At 39.8% G+C, this 18,473-nt stretch overlaps 1 protein-coding gene across 2 annotated transcripts in view; it reads right to left on the bottom strand.

Moving 5' to 3' along the window:
- The window catches only part of AP3B1 (adaptor related protein complex 3 subunit beta 1), a 1,836,520-nt gene that overhangs the window by 1,283,706 nt on the left and 534,341 nt on the right, over positions 1-18,473 (bottom strand). The window lies entirely within an intron of this gene.

Raw genomic sequence — 18,473 nt, 5'->3', positions numbered from 1 at the left:
CAAATTGTCAATTAACCTATACCAACAGAGAACATGTCTGGAGAGTACATCACTGTGAGTTGCCATGAGGACCCGCTCCTCCCACATGCCCATATGAAGACAGGCATAACTCGGAGAAAAGCAGGTCCCCATGGCGACTACCCTGACCTGTTGGAAGATTTGGTTATTGAAGCGAAAGAAATTGCTTTCCAAACATGTGGCAATCAGACAATAACATTTTGTTATGCATACAAAGTTGTCTAGGTCTGGTATTCAGATAGTATTCAGCTGCCATTAAGCCGTTTCGGTTGTGTATACTTGTATACAATGATACTACATCAAGCGAAATCAACAAACAGTCAACATCCCATTCCACCCTCTTGATTTTACGAATGAAATCCCCTGTGTCCTGCATGTATGACGGGAGTTTCTTCACCAGATCTTGTAAGAAATCCACATACTTGGATGTATTTTCCAATTTGCTGCCTGTGGCCGATATGATGGGCCTCCCCGGTGGGGTTTTTGGATGTCCTTGTGGACTTTGGGGATAAAATATATTGTTGGTACAATGGGGTAGTTTACTTTTAAAAATTCCTCTGTGCTAAGCTAGCCGGCAGATTTCCATGCCAGCAATTTGCTGTTGAAGTCATCCCATGCACATTTTACTGTTAAGATGTTACTTTTTTTATAACGGCTTCTATCATTCAATTGATGTTCGGCCTCCTCTATGTACATCTCTTTTGGCCACAGGACCACATTGCCCCCCTTATCTGATTGACGTACGATAATTTGGTCGTCATCTTGTAGCTTTTTAACCAACTGGGAGTAAATGTAATCCTGTTTTGTTAGTTTCATGGTGGATTTTGTAGTGCAAGAATAAAAGTTCTTCAATTCAAAAGTGACTTTGTCATGGAAGGCATCCACATTGTCCCGTATCATCAAGCAGAATGCTGATTTGGGTTTGAACTTTGTTCGAACTGTCGCCCCAGGTGCTGAGCATCCCGATTAGACTGCCTCATTAATGTTTTCATCAAAATGTTGTTCCATATCCCTCAAGAGGTCTGAGTTCCTTGCTGTCAAGGTCGGGCAGGTATTCATATCCACCTGCGCTGTTGTAGTGGTGTCCCGATTTTGTGTTCCTTGGATTATATGATATTTGCGCAATTTGATTTTACGCACAAATTTAAATAAATAAATCCACACGCGTCTCAGCATAATTGGAATCTTGGACTGTAGGTAACACCTAAGGATAAGATCTTCTTTATAACAGTGTTTTCATCCATTTTGGTTATTAGCGTCTGTTCCGTCTCCTGTTTGTTGTTTTTTTGCTCTTTGGTTTGTTTTCGCTTTCTACATACACACACATATATATATCAGTTGAATTGCTCCCCTGGCAGGGCTGCCTCCTCGTAGCCTCTGGTCAGAAAACACAAACACTGACCAACTTCTTTGTGCGATAATTTATTCGCTTAACTGCAAGTTTGTCGCCATAACGTTTCGGCTCCCCTTGAGCCTTGTTCACATGACAACATGCAAATACAAAACACTTCCTTAAATAGGAAGAATGGTACTCTGCACGTGATATGGTTCAACATGGATATAGAAAGCAGACTTCAGAAATACAAGTCAAGAACCAAGACATGAATTTTGTACATAGGAGTGCCTTACAAAATCACAATATTATCTTAATCATGACATGCGGACTTATCACATTATATTTGGTATAATACCAACAGGAATTCAAGCAAAAATATTTTTTTATATATATTGATGAATTTGTTGCTAATGTAAATAGTCGAATCAATAATGGCAGACTCCATTTTTGTTGCATCCCACTCACGAAACAACATATAGATGGGTTTATTACGGTTCCTGATTAACTCTCAATAGTAGACCCGTGTGGCCAAAAAAAGATTCCTGTAAGAATGTAAAGTCCTACTGGAGTCTGCACATTTTTAAAATAACGGGATGAATCCCCAAAAGAAACCCCATGTATCATGGTTCTAAACACATATCAAACTGCAGATCCCTTCAATTGTGCAGGTATACGAGGAAGTGTGCTAAGTGCAAAAAAATGACAATAAATTAACATTTTATCAAATAATTTAACACTCAGTCATTTCACATAAATAGCTATTTCATAAAAACATTATAAATATATAAATATGTAAACAGCATAGACGAAGTTAAATTAGAAAAGTGCAATGAAAGTACAAGTAAGGATGGAAATCCGCTACTGATCCCAGTTACAGATATTCATTGCTCTTGCGTGTATCTATCTGTCCTAACAGATAAATAGATACAGCTTTGTAGGTTCCTGCCAATATGATACCTGGTATGGTAATACCCTCCAACCTGGTATGGTAATACCCTCCAAGAGAATACAGATAGGGGGTATGCACATACCGACGGTTGCCGAAGCTAGGAGGTAATTTGTGACTGGGGGTAATATATATATATACACATACACACATATATAAAAACATACTATATATATATATATATATAAATATGACCAGTCTATTGTTATCAGATGCTCAGATAAGGGCGGAAATGTTGTAGTTTGGAGTAAACAAGAGTATTTAAGTGAAGGTCTACGTCAACTGAATGACCAACTTTGTTATAGTTTAAGCAGTTACTCAGAGGTTTTTAAATCATACTCTACGTATAATGAGATGCTAGTTAACTGGAAAGATCAAGGGTTACTAGAATGGGAGGAATTCCAAACTTTATATTGTAAACATCCTAAACTGCCTATTATGTACTTACTTCCCAAACTACACAAGAATAGAGAGAAACCTCCTGGGAGACCTATGGTGTCCTCAATGGGTTCTCAATTAGAAATGACCTCTAAATTTATTGATCATTACTTAAGACCTTTTGTTGTTGCACTTCCAGCATATATTAAAGACACAACACACTTTGACACTAATTGATGGGATAGTATGGGAAGATGATTTGTTACTGGTTACACTAGATGTAACCAGTTTATATACCAGTATCCCGCATAGCCTGGGGCTCCAGGCGATGAGACACATCTTAAGAGCCAGACATATCTCATTATTATTGCATACACAAATGGTGTTAGAAATGACCCAATACTGCTTGACCAACAACTATTTCCTCTTTAATAACAACATTTACAAACAAAAACAAGGGACTGCGATGGGCACCTGCTTCGCCCCCAGTTACGCAAATTTATTCATGGGCTGGTGGGAGGAGCAGGTGTCCCAAGAGTGGGAAATGCGTGGTGACAATATAGTGACATGGGCTAGATTTATCGATGACATCTTTCTAATCTGGAAGGGGGATGAGTTATCGGTAAATCGGTTTATTGAGACACTTAATGACAATGAGTTGAATTTACAATTTACATCACACATCAGCAAAACACGGATTGTATTTTTAGATTTGGAAATTCAAGTCAAAGATCAAACCCTAGTCACTAAATTACACAGAAAGAAAACCGCAGGAAATAGTCTTTTGAATGCACATAGTGCTCATCCATCAAGCTTAATACAAAGCATCCCTTATGGAGAGCTTTTAAGAGCTAAACGCAATTGCAGTACACTGGATGAGTATGAAATTGAGAAGGCAGTAATGTATGACCGCTTTCGTGAATGTGGATACAGTCATCATAACATTAAACAAGCAGAGATCAAAGTGGATAGGCTTGTCAGATCTGAACTTCTGAGACCAAAACCAATAAGTCAAGAACAAGATGACAATGTTAGATTTATCACCACCTTTTCTAACAGTGCTTTCAAAATCAGAAAATTATTTAATCACAATTGGCATATTTTATTGAGTGATGCTACTTTGAAAAAGTGTCTTAATGATACACCACAAATAACATTTCGCAGGAATAGATCTCTCAAAGACGAATTGTGTAACAATGCTATCTCTTCCACGGACGTGGTTAGTAATGTAAACTATACTGGCTTTAAAACCTGTAAACATTGTAAAGCCTGTGCTAATAGCAGAGATTGTAAGATTTTAACATTCCCTAATGACAACAGGGAATATAAATGAGAGGGAACTTTTCTTGTGAAACTGATTATTGTATTTACTGCCTGCGTTGTCCCTGTGGAAAATTGTACATAGGTAGTTCTATCCATCGAGCAAAAAAAAAAAAAAAAAAAAAGAGTCTTGGAACATCTACGTGCAATTAGGAAAAACGATGTGCAATACCCAGTAGCACGCCATTTTTTCAGGGAACATAATCAAAATGAAAAATTGTTATCTTTCGCAGTATTTTATACAATTCCTAGACTTGAGAGAGGGGGTGATAGAGAACGTCAACTAAGACGTATGGAATCAAGGTTTATAATAGACTTTGACACTCTGACCCCTATAGGATTGAACTCAAGCGAAGAGATGGCTATACATTTGTGATTCATAAGGAAGATCAATATTATTGGATCATGTGTTTTATTGAGTTTGCTTGAGGTTTCATTAATGCTTTTTATGACTACTCTAGTTGGTCAAATTGTAGATTCGAAGAATTTTACTGAGATACGAGAATTTGAAAATGAAAGATTTATCAATTGTTCTTTCTTTTCTTTTTCTTTTCTCTTCTCTTTTTTTCAGTTACTTCCCCCTCCCCTTCCCTTCTTTGTCTCCCTCTTTTGTAGCATTCGGAAAATAGACGTGAAGTGGATTTATTGTACTAGAAGAGACGCCAAGTGGACTGTTTACACATATTCTGGGAACAGTTAACCTAATGATTGTATGTGGTTTGTTATAGATTGCAGTTCTAGACAATGCCCACTTGGGCTATATTTGTGACTTTGAATTAGAGCAGTTATTAATTAATTTAAGCATGTATTAATTTACGAGTGCCGTTGATTTATGGAATGTCTTTTATGAGTAATCACATAACGGCATAACCAACGCTCACTGGGGCGATGGTCTTCAAAAATGTCTACGTTCGAAACATTTAGATTGAGAGTGCTGTTCTGCTAATCATATATCATTTTATAGATTGATTGACATTATCTCTCTATGCCATTTACAATTAATGAAATGTTTGACAATTGTTTAAATTTATATTCAGTTTCAGGACTGTGTTGCAACAGATCCTTGCTCAAACCACTACAAAATGGCGCTTAAACTTTGAATGCACCGTCTACTCTTAGTCCTATTTCGATATTCTTGTATGCTCACATGAAAGGAGGTTGAGATTTTGTTGAAGCCATACCATGAACAAGCTTTATTGCGAAACGCGTTGGTTGAGGCTGCAATTTTGCCTGGATCAAAGTTTTGAATACAGCACCCCTGGGAGTCCTGGATTTCTTTTCGTGGAATACCGGAAAGTAGCGGTTTGGATATATATTATACTGGCAGTTGCCAGTAGATATAGTTAGAACCTAGTTACCATAGGAAAAGCATTTTTTGATGTGCTTTTAACTTTGGCGTCGTTTGACGACTCTTTACTAAATTTTCTAAAAAGTTCCTCTATTCAGATCAGCTCCATTCTTGAATGTTTGGGGGGTGATTCGTCAAGGGGGGCTGAGAAAAAAGGGGGGTCCCAAAACATGTTTTATCCATGCATTTCCATAGGAAACTTTAGACAAGGCTACAGGTCAAACTGCTGAACGGAATTACGCTAAATTTAGCAGGGAGAAAGGTCTTGGTCCAGAAAGTACGGTTTTGTTGAAATGGTGTAAATCCGTTCAGTAGTTTTTGAGGTATTAAAGGAAAACAATATATATATCTGGGTGGAGCCTAACTCCCGAGCACGAGCTTGCCTCTGATTGGCTGCCAACACTTCAAACCAGGAAGTGTTGGCAGCCATCTTGTGCCTCGCATTGAGTTCCCTCCCTTGCTTCAGTCCAGACAGTTGTGGTGCGGGAACCCCCGACACCTTCGAAGTTGATGTTTGGAAAGCTGTTTATTTGGAAGACAACATTTTATTAGCCGTTGTCGCTTGTGCTGGCTTTACTTAGGTGAGTGAACTCTTGAAGCCGTGGGACAAGGGTTCAGCTGGCAGCACCTGATGAAAACCCTCACATGGGGAAGGCGCTTGGAATATTCCTTTTCCTGTGCGCGCTGGGACCAGCATCAGCCGAGCACGGTGATCTCGCCATATGGGAGGCGCTTGGAATATTCCTTTTCCTGTGCTCGCTGGAACCAGCATCGGCTGAGCACGGTGAGTTACTGGTTAATGGCTGTGGAGTTAAGACAAGAGAGTTGGGGTGATTAATTTATTGCTCCAGGTGCCCTCTCCATATATGCTGGAAGAGACTCTTTAGCTCGCATGCCGTCCTGGATTTTCTCCCATACAAAGTAGAGCGACTCTGTGCCACGAAAGAAAGACCCTCTGCCCTATCGTGCATATTAATACCCTGTCTTCCACAGCGAACAGCAGCCCTTAACAGAGAAGTGCTTCGGAGGACAGATTAGAGAAACTAGGGCTGCAGGGGTTTGTGAGTTACTGGTTTGACTATTCCCGTTGAGTGGCTGTCCTACCCCTTACAGTTCCAAACAGTCCAGTTTCATCTCTCCTCATCCCCACAGGTTTTAACAGAGATTCACAATAAACCATTGTTCTGAGGCTTCTAAGAGCACCCGACTCCTGATATTTGCGGACCTCTGTGGTAATTGACAGTTTCACAGAGATTTTATGCTGTACGCGCTGCTGAGCTTTACACAATACGTGGGCTCGCTATTCAATCGACTGCAATAGACATTTTGCTCAATTCGCTGTAACAGCATCCCGGAGAGAAGGCTCACATGCTGTAAGAGACCCCCACCACGCCGTCCCAGCACAGAGTTTGAAAGTGGTTCACTGAGCACAATGACCCCTTCCCTCACAGGCTGGCGCAGATCTTCCCATAGTGAAGGAAGCCTTGCTGCTGCTCGGGCTGAAGCAGACCGTCGCAGAGCAGAGACCCACAGAGAAGGCTGAACATAGAAGCTCCTGTCTACAGACTGAAGCAGCTTTCCCCACATTAGAGACTCCGGAGGTGGCTGGACTCACCATGTCAGTCAGTTTTCACGAGAACCGCAAATCCGTCACAAGTACTGGGTATATGGACTGGGATAATCGAATTGCGTTCTGTAAGGACGTTACCAGGGTGTACTGGCACTTGGTACCATCCGAAAGTCTAACCTCACCTGGCACCGGCATGACACTGGTGATTTCATTGTGCAAACTGTTGGAAGTGCAAGTGCCCCGATGCGCACCTCTTAGTATGTGACGTCTAGAAGAAATGTATATGTCTTCTTTCTTTTGCTCAAAATGTGACTTCTGCAGAGTAGCCTCTACCTTAATTTTGAAAACACAATTACATGTGCAGATGTCACAGTAAACGCCCCCACCCACTTTTTCGCAATCTATCACACCCCCACCATCCGCATATTCTGTGAGCCCCCTGCAGGGTCCACCATGACATAATGGCACCCGGTGTTTTGAATGTATACCACGGTGTACCCAGCACGCAGCAGTGTTTTTCGCCAACACGCAGAACTGTTTCACCGTAGTAAATCGGGTTGCATCAGTGCAAGGTTTTTTTTTAAGTGATAGTTTTCAGACGTATTTATTTAGTAGCATTCATTCTTTCCCCCACCTTGGCGACAATGCCAATAGTGAACTAAGGCAAATCAGTTATATGCACTATGTGGGTGGCCTGTGTCCCTATTATACATAAACAACACTATAGTTTATTAAATCAAACACATGAGAATATTTTGTGCAGTGTGCACCCTGTACTTCAAGGTCCTCATATATGTGACAATGAAGGGAAAGTGGTATAAAACAAGGGGTCAGAGAATGAAACAAGACTGTGATGGGTGAACGTGGAGCAGGACAGTAGTTTCGAAGTGGCTTAGAAGTGAGGGGGCAAAGCTCCAGTTCGTCACTAGTTAGTTAGCGTGGTGTAAAAAGGGGCATGGCCTCTGAACACTTCTCTGCAACACAGCTCTGTGGCACTTACTGGAGGGATCCTCAGAATTCAAGGGGACTTAACCCAACTTACAACGAGCAAGGGGGCGCATTTGCAAAGTGGTGCAGGGAGGGGGTCTGATATAACAAGTTAGCAATTCTGCTTTATGGGACTTACTGGACCTAATAAAAGGGGTAGTTGGCCCCCAAGGTTGACGTTGGGAGCTAACTACTCCTCCTGTTAACTCCAGTAAATCCCACACAGTGGGATTGCTAAAAGGTGTTTGGAGGCCGCACTCACGTTTCTCTACCACTCTGAAAAGCGACTGCTATGTTCTAATTAGAAATTAGCACTTAAAAAACCTTTGAAATTCACTTAAAAAACCATAGGTTTCAGGGACATTATAGTTAGAAATTAGCATTTAAAAAACCTTTGAAATTCACTGAAAAAATCATAGGTTTCAGGGACGTTATAGTTAGCTGGACATTTCACTCTCACAAAACCATAGAAATTCCACCGTTATAGTTAGTTCAGCTAACTATAACGCGCGCCCCCCGCAATGCACTGCTCATGACGTCACATATTACATTGTTCATGGCATGGTTAGTGACATGACTGATGACATCTCAAATGACATCACTGATGACATCATCCGCGTGAAAATCTGATGCACCTCCTCACAGTCTAATATAACCTTTGATACACCCACTGTAAAATACAGACTACCATTTTCGAAACCATCGAAACACCAATACCAGTTACTACATACGCACTCACTCATTCCTAGGTCTACACACACACGTCCACTCATTCACCCATGCAATCACTTATACATGCACTCACTCATCAATAAAACACTATCATATGTACTCATACACCTATTCAGGCACTCACACACTGCCACTCATTCATGGAATTACTCACACACCTAGTCAGTCTTGCAAAGAATGAATCACACTCCCATTTACTCACCTATACAAATATACGCACACCATCTCACTAATTCATACAGATACGAACGCATACTTACTATCTTATATAACCACTGATACAAGAACACACTCATCCATACAGCCACAATCACTCACTCTCACATAGTTATTTATATACACCATCACTCACATATACTGCCTTTTACATACGTAGTTACTCACACGTGTACCACTGAGATATCCATTCACTCACCAACACACCCATACACACACTCACACACCCATACAGCTGTTTCCACATGCACTCTTGAACCTATACACCCAGTGAATCAATCACTCACACATCTATGCACAGAAGCACACACCTCCAACCCACCAACACACACTCAGTCTCCCATACAAATACTCAGGCAAAGAATCAATGACCCATATAGACACTCATGTAGCTATTAACCAACCCATGTAGCAGCTTATACAACAACGGACAGACTGATAGACATTCACACAGGTTAGTCACTAACCCATGCATTCAGTAAGGCACGTTTAATCACTCACTTATGCAATCAGTCACAAACCTGCTAAATCCTGACACTTTAACACCCACTCATTCTTCAATACACCTAGGAATATATATATGAAACATATTTAAAAATTACAGAAACACACAGTCACTGGATGACGTCATCAGTGATGTCATCAGTGATGTCACTGACCATGCCATGATGTAATATGTGACGTCATTAGCAGTGCATTGCGGGGGCGCGAGTTATAGTTAGCTGAACTAAATAGAACAGTGGAATTTCTATGGTTTTGTGCGAGTGAAATGTCCAGCTAACTGTAACGTCCCTGAAACCTATGGTTTTTTCAGTGAATTTCAAAGGTTTTTTTAAATGCTAATTTCTCACTATAATGTCTGTAAAACCTATGTTTTTTTCAGTGAAGATTACATATATATATTACCTACTGGCGGTCGCCAGTAGGTAGTTATAGTTAGGACCCTGTTTCCATAGGAAATCCGCAACATTCTATTTGGAATAACTTTGGCGCCGGTCGACGAATCCTCGCGAAATTTTCAAAATAGGTGGGGCGCTACGCTCCACTCCTACCCTGAAAGTCTCGGGGGGATTCGTCAAGCGGGGGCTGAGAAAAAAGGGGGGTCCCAAAACGCGTTTTTCCCATGCATTTTTCCATAGGACCTTTAGACACAGCTACAGCCCGAACGGCCGAACAGAGTTACTTGAAATTTGGCAGAGAGATAGTCCTCAGGTCAAGGAAGTGTCTTTTGTAGGTCTGGTGTAAATCTGTTCAGTAGATCCTGAGAAAATAGCATTTAAATCAATATATATATCTGAGCCAGCTTACCGTGCGCTTACGGTAAGCTTACCGTACGCGTACGGTGACGTGCGCGAGCGCGATTCTGAATGGCTGTTAGATCTTAGTAAACATTCGAATCGGTCGAAACCAGGAAGCGGCGGCCGCCATTTTCTCTCTCGCACTCTGAGGGGGGGAGGAAAAACAAAGGCAAAAAACATGTAAAGGGGCTGTTTAGACAGCTCCTAACCACCTAGCCTTGATGAAGGTGTCCCCAACGAACCCCCAAGGCCAAAAAGCAATTTTATTTTTTTTCGAAAAATCGCCGATTACGCTTACCGTACGCGTACGGTAAAAATTATTTAAAAAAAAAAAATTAACCATATTCTCTCCACCCCGTGTGTAAATGGTGCCCGAAGCGCACCATTTGTGCATGGCATATATCGTCAAAGAAAATCTAAAAGTTTACCTTGCACAACGAAGCGCATAATATGCCCTCCATGTGCGCACGGTGCGTGAAGCGCATCGTGCGTACATGGCCCATCCAGTGTAATGTGGGCACGCGGTGCGCGTAGCGCACCGCGTGCCCACCGTGCGTGCACGGCACTAACTGCGTAAAGTGGGCGCGCGGTGCGCGAAGCGCACAGCGTGCTCATTGTGCGCGCACGGTGCGCGAAGCACACCGTGCGCGCACGGAATGAACTGCGTTAAGTGGGCGCGCACGCCACGAATGGCGTAAAGTAACTTAGCATTTAAAAAACCGTACAAATTCACTGAAAAAACCATAGGTTTCACACACGTTATAGTTAGGAATTAGCATTTAAAAAACCTTGCAAATTCACTGAAAAAACCATAGGTTTCACACATGTTATAGTTAGCTGGACATTTTACTGATAAAAAACCTATGAAATTCCCCCGTTATAGTTAGTGCAGGCAACTATAACTCACGCGACCGCAATCCTCTGCTGATGACATATGTGTCTTTATGAAAAAAAAATATTTGTAATATATGTATAGCTAAAATTTAATGGAAGAAGACATGGGCAAATAAGTGTCTAAATACAGTATTAGCATCAGCAGAGGATTGCGGTCGCGTGAGTTATAGTTGCCTGCACTAACTATAACGGGGGAATTTCATAGGTTTTTTATCAGTAAAATGTCCAGCTAACTATAACATGTGTGAAACCTATGGTTTTTTCAGTGAATATATATATATATATTCACTGAAAAAACCAAAGGTTTCAGGGGCGTTATAGTTAGGAATTGCCATTTAAAAAACCTTAGAAATTCACTGAAAAAAACATAGGTTTCAGGGGCGTTCTAGTTAGCTGGACATTTCCCTCATACAAAACCCTAGAAATACCCCTGTTATAGTTAGTTCAGCTAACTATAACTCGCGCCCCCGCAATGCACTGCTGATGACGTCACATATTACGTCACTCATGACATGGTCAATGACATCACTGATGACATCTGAAATTACATCACTGATGACATCACTGATGACGTCATCTATGTGATAAATTAGTGCATCTTCTCACACCCTTTGATATACTCAATCAAAATTTCAGACGTCCATTCTCAAAACCATAGATACTCCAATACCAATAACTACATACCCACTCATTGACTCTTAGATCTACACACACATCCACTCACTCACCTGTACAGTCACTCATACTTATAGTCACTCAGTACAGGACTATCATATGCATTTATACACCTACATAGACACTCACACACCACCAATCATCCATAGAGGTACTCTCACACCTAGTCAGTCATGCAAATAATTAATCACACTCCCATTTACTCACCTATGCAGTTATACACACACAAGTTCACTTACTCATAAAAATAGTACCACATTCTTACGCTCTTATACAATCACTGGTACATGCTCATCCATACAGCCAATCTCACAATCACACACTCTCACATATACCCACTTATATACTCTTACACACATATATACTGCCTTTCACATATGTAGTTACTCACACATGTACCACTGAGATATACATTCAATCACTAACACACCCATACATACACTCACCCAACCATACACTCCATCACAGATGCACTCTTAACACCATGCACCCATAGAATCACCCACTTACACATGTATGCACAGTCACACACACCCCACCCACACAAGCACTCAGGCACCCATACAGATACTCAGACAACCAATCAATAACCCATAGAGACACTCATATAGCTATTCACAATATCATGCAGCCGCTTATACACCAACAGACAGACAGATACAGACATTCACACAGTTTAGTCACTAGTCTGCAGTAAGATACATTTAATGACTCACTTATAGAGTCAGTCACGCACCTACTAAATCATCCATCCACACACTTATACACCCACTCATTCTTCCATAGGTTTTTCCCTATATAAATATATTAAACATATTTAACATTTACAGAAACACACACTCACTGGATGACGTCATCAGTAATGTCATCAGTGATGTCATTTCAGATGTCATCAGTGATGTCATTAGTGATGTAACTGACCATGTCATGAGTGATGTAATATGTGACGTCATCAGCAGTGCATTGCGGGGGTGCGAGTTATAGTTAGCTGAACTAACTATAACGGGGGAATTTTTAGGGTTTTGTAAGAGGGAAATGTCCAGCTAACTAGCTAACTACAACGCCCCTGAAACCTATGGTTTTTTCCGTGAATTTCTGCGGTTTTTTAAATGGCAATTCCTAACTATAACGCCCCTGAAACCTTTGGCTTTTTCAGTGAAAAAATATATATATATATCACTGAAAGTTTCTCGTCGATGCTGACACAGAAAGACGTTCCAGCCCAAATCCATATACGCAAAGAAATGTATTCTGGCATGTAGTAAGTCAAACGCCCGACGCGTTTCGGTGCAGCCGCACATTGATCACGGGTCAAAGGTTTGTTTGATAAATCTCATATATATAGTGCACTTTACAAATTGACATCTGAAATTGAAGTACGACTACATATCCCAAATGCTCTATTTCAGTGGAGACAAAACTGTCGGCCATATTGTAATGGACACAAATACATACAAATTGCTTTGTTTATACTAGATTAGTATAACATTGTTACTACGAGTGCAGTTTTTTATACAGAATATCATTGGAATATCCATACTTATTAAACGAGTCATCATATGGCAACCAATTAGTTGATACTTTTGCCCAAGTGGGCCACTATCACCCCAACATTGTAGTGAACAAGTTATTTACAATCATGCCACAGTGGGCGACTTTTTAAACCTACCAAAACTTGTATTTGGCTATATAGACTATCCTAATTTCAACTTAATACCACAATATTGATGTCCCAAAGTGATTAATCAATTAATCTGCTATTCTGCCCTTGTGGGCTAATACTCTGACTTATAACTCATGAATCAAAAGCCAAACCGGACTTCCCAATGTTTTTCATTCATCACAATAGGAAACACTCATTACAATCAATAGTCCATAATTCGATACTTTAGCTCTTTTGTTTTTCTCCACAAAGCAGGCTGATATCTTCGTCTCCTACAACAAGATAAAAACAGTGTCAATGGCGAACTTAGTGATGATTAAAATCAAACATGGTTGATACTAATATGATTTTTATGAATTTTTGGAGGTGGACAAGAACCTGTGTAATACAAATTTTATCCTAAATGAACTGATAGCTCTTCGTCTTTATTCAGTCCTAAAGGAAAAACTGTTCCAAATTTTATAATCATTTTAGACTCAAGCCGTCTAAGTTCCCTAACTCGATTGTCTCCTCTTTCAGTTACTTGAACTCTATCTAGTGCACAAAACTGTAGGAGACCACTATTTTTATTGTGGAACTCCTTAAAATGTCTTGCGACAGGATAGTTTTTGTCTTCATTATTGATGGCTCGCATGTGTTCCAAAACACGTTTTACTTGATGTACTGTGCTACCAATATACACTAGGGAGCAGGGACAACATAAAGCATACACACAGTAGTCAGATTTGCATGTTAAATGTTTAGAAATGTGAAAAGGTTCTTGTATTACAGATAGTTGTATATCTTTGCGGTTGGTGCTACCTTTACAAGCCTTGCATGCACCACAAATGTAGAATCCTTGTATAGGATTCAAAACTGTATCAGTGGGTGGAGTGCCGTTACATAATACATCACTTAATGCCCTGCATTTTCTGAAGCTGATTTGGGGATTACCTCCTACAAATTTTTTCAAAGTTTAATCTAGATTCAGAACATACCAATATTTCTTTAAGCAATTCCTCAATTCCCATGATTGATTGCTGAAGGTTATTATAAACCTAATTGCTTCATCTACAGCTACATCCTTAGTGACTGTTTTGAGTGTGTCTATTCTCTCAACTGTCCTGACTCTCTCACATGCTTGTTTGATGGTCTTATCCGAGTAACCTCTCTGTTTGAACCTTGCCATCATGATTAACATTTCTTCTTTAAAAGCAATTTCTGAACTACAATTTCTTTTTGCTCGAAGGAGCTCACCATAGGGTATGCTCTGTATCAAGTTTTTAGGGTGACAACTCCTTGCATGGAGTAGACTGTTTCCTGCAGTGATTTTCCGGAACAATTTACTTTCCAGTTTGTTATTGTTGACATTGACTTCAACATCAAGAAATTCTATCCTTTCTTCTTGTATTGTGCTTGTAAATTTTAAATTACATTGATTATCATTCAAAATGTCTACAAACAAGATAGCTTCCTGTTTCGTACCCTTCCAGATACAGAACACATCATCTATATATCTAGCCCAGAGCACTACATGTTGGTTAAAGGCTGGAATCTTACTAGCCACCTGCTCCTCCCACCAGCCCAGGTATAACCCAGCATAACTGGGGGCGAAGCAGGTGCCCATCGCCGTGCCCTGGGCCTGACAATAGATCCTATGGTCAAACAAAAAATAATTGTTTGACAAACAAGTGTACCTCATGTTCAAAATCATTTCTGTATGCATACAATATGATAACTCCCGTTTATGTAAGTAATGTCGACTGGCTTCAATACCCATAGAATGTGGTATACATTTATACAAGCTGTTAACGTCCAGTGTCATTAACATGTCATTGTCTCAAGTAACATTCTCAATTAGTCTTAAAAAATATCCAGTATCCTGAATATATGAAGGAAGCGCTTGAACATATGGGCGTAAGAAAAAATCTATATACTTAGAAGTGTTTTCATAGGTACTTCCTATAGAAGATACAATAGGACGCCCTGGTGGATTCAGGTTGTTTTTATGTATTTTAGGGAGTAAATACATTGTGGCCAATTTTGGGTAAGCACATTTAACCGAGAACCAGCAAAAGACGTTAAAAGAATTACAAGAGAACAGAAAGATTGTTATAAAAAAAAAATCGGATAAGGGAGGGAACGTTGTGATTTGGCCTAAGAACATGTATTTAGAAGAAGGAGCAAAGCAACTTGATGATACACAAAGCTATATTGTAACCAATAGAAAAAGCTATGAAAAAAGCAATGAGGTGTATAAAATTCATTTAGCAAAGTGGAAGAATGACAATTTGTTATCGGCTGATGAATTTAATTACTTACAATGTGCTTACCCAAAATTGGCCACAATGTATTTACTCCCTAAAATACATAAAAATAACCTGAATCCACCAGGGCGTCCTATTGTATCTTCTTTAGGAAGTACCTATGAGAACACTTCTAAGTATATAGATGTTTTCTTACGCCCATATGTTCAAGCGCTTCCTTCATATATTCAGGATACTGGAGATTTTTTAAGACTAATTGAGAATGTTACTTGGGACAATGACATGTTAATGACACTGGACGTTAACAGCTTGTATACATGTATACCACATTCTATGGGTATTGAAGCCAGTCGACATTACTTACATAAACGGGAGTTATCATATTGTATGCATACAGAAATGATTTTGAACATGATGTACACTTGTTTGTCAAACAATTATTTTTTGTTTGACCATAGGATCTATTGTCAGGCCCAGGGCACGGCGATGGGCACCTGCTTCGCCCCCAGTTATGCTGGGTTATACCTGGGCTGGTGGGAGGAGCAGGTGGCTAGTAAGATTCCAGCCTTTAGCCAACATGTAGTGCTCTGGGCTAGATATATAGATGATGTGTTCTGTATCTGGAAGGGTACGAAACCGGAAGCTATCTTGTTTGTTGACATTTTGAATGATAATCAATGTAATTTAAAATGTACAAGCACAATACAAGAAGAAAGGATACAATTTCTTGATGTTGAAGTCAATGTCAACAATAACAAACTGGAAAGTAAATTGTTCCGGAAAATCACTGCAGGAAACAGTCTATTCCACGCAAGGAGTTCTCACCCTAAAAACTTGATACAGAGCATACCCTATGGTGAGCTCCTTCGAGCAAAAAGAAATTGTAGTTCAGAAATTGCTTTTAAAGAAGAAATGTTAATCATGATGGCAAGGTTCAAACAGAGAGGTTACTCGGATAAGACTATCAAACAAGCATGTGAGAGAGTCAGGACAGTTGAGAGAATAGACACACTCAAAACAATCACTAAGGATGTAGCTGTAGATGAACCAATTAGGTTTATAACAACCTTCAGCAATCAATCATGGGAATTGCCTAAAGAAATATTGGTATGTTCTGAATCTAGATGAAACTTTGAAAAAATTTGTAGGAGGTAATCCCCAAATCAGCTTCAGAAAATGCAGGGCATTAAGTGATGTATTATGTAACGGCACTCCACCCACTGATACAGTTTTGAATCCTATACAAGGATTCTACATTTGTGGTGCATGCAAGGCTTGTAAAGGTAGCACCAACCGCAAAGTTATACAACTATCTGTAATACAAAAACCTTTTCACATTTCTAAACATTTAACATGCAAATCTGACTACTGTGTGTATGCTTTATGTTGTCCCTGCTCCCTAGTGTATATTGGTAGCACAGTACATCAAGTCAAGAAATGTGTTTTGGAACACATGCGAGCCATCAATAATGAAGACAAAAACTATCCTGTCGCAAGACATTTTAAGGAGTTCCACAATAAAAATAGTGGTCTCCTACAGTTTTGTGCACTAGATAGAGTTCCAGTAACTGAAAGAGGAGGCAATCGAGTGAGGGAACTTAGACGGCTTGAGTCTAAAATGATTTTAAAATTACGAACAGTTTTTCCTTTAGGACTGAATAAAGACGAAGAGCTATCAGTTCATTTAGGATAAAATTTGTATTACACAGGTTCTTGTCCACCTCCAAAAATTCATAAAAATCTTATTAGTATCAACCAAGTTTGATTTTAATCATCACTAAGTTCGCCATTGACACTGTTTTTATGTTGTTGTAGGAGGCGAAGATATCAGCCTGCTTTGTGGAGAAAAACAAAAGAGCTAAAGTATCGAATTATGAACTATTGATTGTAATGAGTGTTTCCTATTGTGATGAATGAAAAACATTGGGAAGTCAGGTTTGGCTTTTGATTCATGAGTTATAAGTTGGAGTATTAGCCCACAGGGGCAGATTAATTGGTTAATCACTTTGGGACATCAATATTGTGGTATTAAGTTGAAATTAGGATCGTCTGTATAGCCAAATACAAGTTTTGATAGGTTTAAAAAGTCACCCACTGTGGCATGATTGTAAATAACTTGTTCACTACAATGTTGGGGTGACAGTGGCCCACTTGGGCAAAAGTATCAACTAATTGGTTGCCATATGATGACTTGTTTAATAAGTACGGATATTCCAATGATATTCTGTATAAAAAAACTGCACTAGTAGTAACAATGTTATACTAATCTAGTATAAACAAAGCAATTTGTATGTATTTGTGTCCATTACAATATGGCCGACAGTTTTGTCTCCACTGAAATAGAGCATTTGGGATATGTAGTCCTACTTCTATTTTTGATGTCAATTTGTAAAGTGCACTATATATATATATCAGATTTATCAAACAAAGCTTTGACCCGTGATCAAGGTGCGGCTGCACCGAAACGCGTCGGGCGTTTGACTTACTACATGCCAGAATACATTTCTTTGCGTATATGGATTTGGGCTGGAACGTCTTTCTGTTTCAGCATTGACGAGAAACTTTCAGTGATTTATGAGGACTCGCGCCCTTGTTTCAGCCCGCCGCCATTTGTGGCAGAGAGACCCGAAAAATTCACTTTTTGAGATATATATATATATATATATATATATATATATTCCAAAGTCCAGGTTTCACCCTGTTGCGCTCTGCATGGAAACGCCAACACAGTTGAGCATGAAAAACTCCTTTAATGTGGGCAGCAGACACAGCACGTAATCCCCACCACAAGTGAAGTACCAGACATGTTTCGGGCTCCAAGCCCTTGTGCACTGGCTGTGATCAAA

The sequence above is a fragment of the Triturus cristatus genome, chromosome 2_1 (assembly GCF_964204655.1).
Source record: "Triturus cristatus chromosome 2_1, aTriCri1.1, whole genome shotgun sequence".
Taxonomy (NCBI): domain Eukaryota; kingdom Metazoa; phylum Chordata; class Amphibia; order Caudata; family Salamandridae; genus Triturus; species Triturus cristatus.
Note: the sequence above shows the minus strand (reverse complement) of the source record. Positions and strands in the feature narration are given on the sequence as shown.